Source organism: Equus quagga, chromosome 4 (assembly GCF_021613505.1).
Source record: "Equus quagga isolate Etosha38 chromosome 4, UCLA_HA_Equagga_1.0, whole genome shotgun sequence".
In the NCBI taxonomy this organism is placed as follows: Eukaryota; Metazoa; Chordata; class Mammalia; order Perissodactyla; family Equidae; genus Equus; species Equus quagga.
Genome location: NC_060270.1, coordinates 59,198,498 through 59,204,035, shown reverse-complemented (window position 1 = coordinate 59,204,035; position 5,538 = coordinate 59,198,498).

The window sequence follows — 5,538 nt, the reverse complement described above, 5'->3', positions numbered from 1 at the left end:
AATATAAGAAGTAAGTTAATTATATAGTATGTCAAAAGATAAGTTAAAAGATAAAAAGATAATAATTAAAAGGTAATAAATGGGGAGAAAAAGTAGAGAAGTGGACAAGTCGCAGTACTATGGAGAGAGGTCATGGTTCCTCAAGAGAAGGTAAGATTGGAATGAAGCTCTGAAGGAGGGGAGGGAGTCGCTCAAGCAGACATTTGAGAGAAGAAAAGAAGTGGATTTACTGTGAAGCTTAAATTTCAAGATCCCTAACTTGCAGGGACCCCTTCAAGGACTTATATCTAATTTTGTATTTGGGATTTCTTAACGAAGGTCCACAAACTTGCACACATTTCAGGATTTACCCCTGAAAAGTATTCCAGTGGAACCAGTTAGAGCAAAGGCTCTGAGGTGAGCACACTTGCCTTGCTCAAGGAATAGCAAGGAGACTCCCACGGCAGGAGCAGAACAAGCATAGGGGGTCAGAGGAGCGGGTAGATCATGTAGGGCCTCGGAGGCCTCTGTAAGGACTTTGGCCTTAATAGGAAGCCATTGGAAGTTTTGAGCAGAGTTGTGACAAGATCTGACTTACATTTCAAAGCACTGTTTTGCCTGGTATATTGAGCAGAAACAAGGGAGTGGCTGGAAGGCCACAGCAGTAATCCGGGGGCGAAAGATGGTGTTGGCTTGGACCAGTATGGCAGCAATGAAAGCGGAGAAGTGGCTGGATTCTGAATATATTTTGAAGGTCAAGCCAACAGGGTTTCCTGGTGGATCGGATGTGGGTTATGAGGAAGACAGACGAGAACTTAAAGTAGTGAGATCATCCTGTAGTATGCAGATCTTGAAGAGGGAGACAGCATGAGACCAACAAACAGAGCCGAGAGAAGGGAAGAAACTATGTTTCTCAACAAGAGAGGCAGGAGGCATACCAAGTTCTCAACAAGAGTTTGGAAACACTGGCCTTATGTTTGATTGAAGTAATTCTTTCAGATAAAGGCTGAGATTTAATTCCTTCAACATTCCCTTGTAATTTAATTGTACTGATTATTTAATTAAATTAAATGAAACTAAGGTGTGTATCTTAGGCTTAATCTTCCATCTCCCACTCTGTGAAATTCAACTGAGAAGATGCATTATATTAGGTCAAAGAAAATGGCATCTGAATTGGAGTTTACAGTAAGGGTTCTGGTCCAATTGTGCAGATAATGGGACCATGAACAAGTCATTTAACCCAGTCATTGATTTCTGCATCTGTGAGAGGAGAGGATTGGAATAAGTGTCCCTTCCCCTTCCATATTTATATTATTCTTTTTGAGCTAAGTCTGTAATTGCATAGATTTCTTCTTTTGTTTTATTCTTGATATAGTATAAGGAAGATAATTGTGAGCAGAGATGACTTGAAGAGTGCCTTATTTCCCTCACATTGCTCTTGGTCTGCAAGGGAAGGACAGAGACTGCGCCAAATGCTTCCATCGAAACTGAGTTAGAACATGATCCCCTTTCTCTTTGTAGGATTCCTCTGGAAATATACTACACAGTTCCTGCTGAGGAAGGGATGTTTCATGGGCTGCAACTTGGGGATCTCCAGCAGGTGTTTCACCAGATTTTCGCTAGTAAGGAGAGCACAGGGCTGAGCAGCTCTTGCGTGTGTTGGATCACGAAGCCCCTTGAGGATGTGACGCAACAGCTGCTCTATCGGGCCAACAGGAGAGACATGCTTGACACCAAACATTAGAAATGGAGTCCTCGTGCTTTAATAAATGATCAGACTGGAGGTGGAAGACAAGAGACTTGCCCTTGGCCTTGCTATCAGTAAGTAGTGACTGCAGGCCTAGAATGTAGGTCTTGGCTCTTGGCTAATGTTCTTTCCATTATATGATGTTGCCATGGTAAATTTTATATCTCCCCTATTTTCCTACAAAGCTAGTTTGGGTTTTTTTGTGTTTTTTGCGGGAGGGGGGCATCGTGTTTTGTTTTTAACAGCATTATTGAGATATAATTCACATAATATTCAGCCATTTAAAGTGAACAATTCAATGGTCTTTAGTACATTCACAGAGCTGTGCAACCATCACTACTGTGTAATTTTGGAACATTGTATCACTCCAAAAGGAAATCCCACAACTGTTAGCAGTCATTCCCATTCCCCCTACCCCCAGCCCTAGGTAGCCACTAACCTACCTTTTATCTCTATGAATTTGTCTTTTCTGAATATTTCATACAACTGGAATTATACAGTTTGTGGGTTTTTTGTGACTGGCTTCTTTTACTTAGAATAATGTTCTCAAGATCTATCCATGTTGTAGCATGTATCAATACTTCCTTTCCACTGCCAAATAATATTCCATTGTTTACTCATTCATCAGGGGATGGACATTTGGGTTTTTTCCACTAACTGCTATGAATACTTGTGCACAAGTTTTTGTGTGGACATATGTTTTCATTTCTCTTGCTGTATACCTAGGAGAACTGCTGGGTCATGTGATGACTCCATGTTTAACATTTTGAGAAACTGCCAAACTGTTTTCCAAAGTGGTTACATCATTTTACATTCCTACTAGCAATGTATACTGGTTCCAATTTCTCCACATTCTAGCCAACACTTGTTACTATCTTTCTTTAACTATAGTCATTCTAGTCAGTGTGAAGTGGTGGTGACATATGTGGTTAACAGCTACCATGATGGACAGAGTAGAACTAAAGTCGGGGATTAAAATGTAATTCAAAGCCAGATCATAAATTCTACCCTCTTTTTTTTTCAAGCCAACACTTAATTGAGCCTTTACCGTGTGGCAGTTACTATATTAAGCATCGTCTTAGATTATCTCATTTAATTCTCACGATAACACCAGTAATAAGTACTGTTACTGGCCCATTTTATAAGCGAGGAAACTGGCTTAGAAACGTTGAGTTACTAGTGTCTGGTGAGTGGCAAGTCCAGGATTGGAGTCTAGGTCTGTTTGTCTCCGAAACTGCAGTCTTTAACCACTACACCATGCTGCTAAATATTGTATTCAGCAGATTTCCTTTTCCAAAATGGGTCTGATCAATCATTCCTTTTCAAAGGTTTACCTTCACCATGCATCCTCTTTAGCTCCCAGGGATATAGTTGTTCTCAAACTTAGGTATCAGAACTACCTACTTCAATATGCTTCATTAGCTTTGTAGGTATTTCTGATATTTACCAAAATGTGAGAATCACTGAGTCTCTTAGAATTAAGTTCAGCTGTAATTAACAGAAACAGTGCCATAGACAAGATAGAAGTTCGTTTTTCTTGCCCATTAAGAAGCCCAGAGATAGTCAGTCTAGGGCTGGTGTCAAGCTCTGTGGTGTTGAGAACCAGGGTCCTTCTACCTTGTTTCTTTGCCTTCTGTGGCTTCCATTTTCCCAAAGTCATCTCATTGTCCAGTTGACTTTTGGAGCTTCATCTCTTCTGTTTGTATTCCAGTGAGCAAGAAGGTGAAAGGGGAAACGAACATACACCTTCCCTTTAAGGATTGTCCAGGAATATGCACACACCTCTTCCACTTAATCCCATTGGCCAGAATTGAGACAGAAGGCCAGCCTCTGCTGCAAGGAAAGCTGGGAAAAGTAGTCTTTATTCTGAGTGGCCAAGCAGTGAGCTTTTAGAGGTTCTCTTACTATGGAGGAATTGGGAGATGTAAATATTTGGGACATACTGAGCAAGGAGAAAAATTTACCTAATTCCTACCTCCACTTTTGACATGAGACCTAAGAGAAATTCTTTCTATAAGAGATTTTAGATCCCATAATGAAGGTGACTAAGGTAGAGTTTCTCAAAGTTTGCTATCCATTGGAATCACCTGAGAATCTTAAAAACTTCTAATGCCTGGCTTCCACACGCATGGCTTCCCATCATGATTCTAATGTGCAGCAAATTTGGGGAAAAACACTCCTAAATCTTTGAAATCTTCAACCCAAGACCCACTGAGCATGGACTTGCTTCATCAGTGGCTTCCTATTTTTTCCTCTGAATTGAAAGCCCAGGAGTTGGACTGGGGCATGTTACTGATAATAAGGTTTAATATGATTAGGGTAAATCCATTACCAGCCCTGTGAAAGACAATTCCGAGGGCATGTCCTCCTGACAATAGCCAGTGACATTTTCATATACAGCAGAGAACACATTTTAATTGTAGCTATATTTAAACACATGTATTATTTCTGTGTGGCATGAAAATAGCTATTCTGGTTGTGTGTGTGTGTGTGTGTGTGTGTGTGTGTACCAGGGCTCAGAAACGATGGTGTATCATCCTTGAGCACAACATTTACATTTCAAACACAAGAACCTATTCAAATCAAATTCAGATGGTCCTCTCTATTTGGCAGTATGCTTGTCATTGACACACTCGAAATATCCTTTCAGAGATCCAAATAGTTTGAGCTAGTGGCATCTCAAACTATTACCAGCCGTTAGGTATTTTACCCATTCAAGCAAATAGGAAGGCAAAGGTTATGTTTTCTTTGAATTGTTAATACAGAGGTCTGTCTTTTAAGTTGAAATGCGAAATAAGGAGAAGAGGAATAAAACAGAAAATTTTCAAAGAATAAATCTAGACAGGTCATTTCATCTACCTCTTCACCTTCAGAAAGAATGACATTAAAATATTGTAAACAGATGAGAATCTATACTATTTTTACAGTTCTTAAATGACAGGATTGCACAACCCCATTCTCACTGCACCACATTTCCTTCTAACAATTTGCAGCTAGGAAATTTATCTTTGCATGGAACCCAAGGCCTCTGACCAGGTTAATCCCATTTCCTCCTTGCTAGTCTTCAGTTCAGATGGACAAAAGCATTCTTTGTGACATTTTCTCAGACACCTGGAAACCATAATTAAAGAAATCTTCAGATTTCTCTTTTCCAAATAACCTCCCTTCATACCTTCCTCTTACACTGTTTTCAAATACAATCATCTTCGTGGCAATCTTCTCTTAACTGTGGGGCTCCCAAACTTGTCTGCTCATTGGAATCACCTGGGGAGCTTCAAAAACTACTGATGCCTGTGTCCCACCCCCAGACATTGTGATTTAACTGTCTGGGGTATGTCCTGAACATCGGAATTTTTAAAAGATTCCCAAGTGATTCAAATTTCAGATGAGTTTGGGAACCACCATCTGAACCTACTGCAGGCCTATTTTCCTCCCCTCCTGCCTCCTTGCCAATAGAACCTCCATAACAACCACACATAAGGGATTATGATTGGCCTAAAATGGTGGTTCCCTTCTCTGGCTACCATCAGAATCATCTGTATAGCATTGACAACAGAAATGCCTGGACCCCACCAACAAATTAAATCAGAACGTCTAGGGGTGGGACCCAGGCGACCTATATCTCTAAAAATGCTCTCCAGGTGTTTTTAAAGCACCATCAGAGTTGGGAGCCATTGGCTGGAAGTCAGTGCTTCTCAAAGTGTTTTCCTGAGACCAGCAGCATCGGCATCAAGTGGGAACTGCAGGTAACACAAATCTTCCGGTCCTAACTCAGGCCTATTGAATCAGAAGCTCGGGGTGGAGCCCACAGC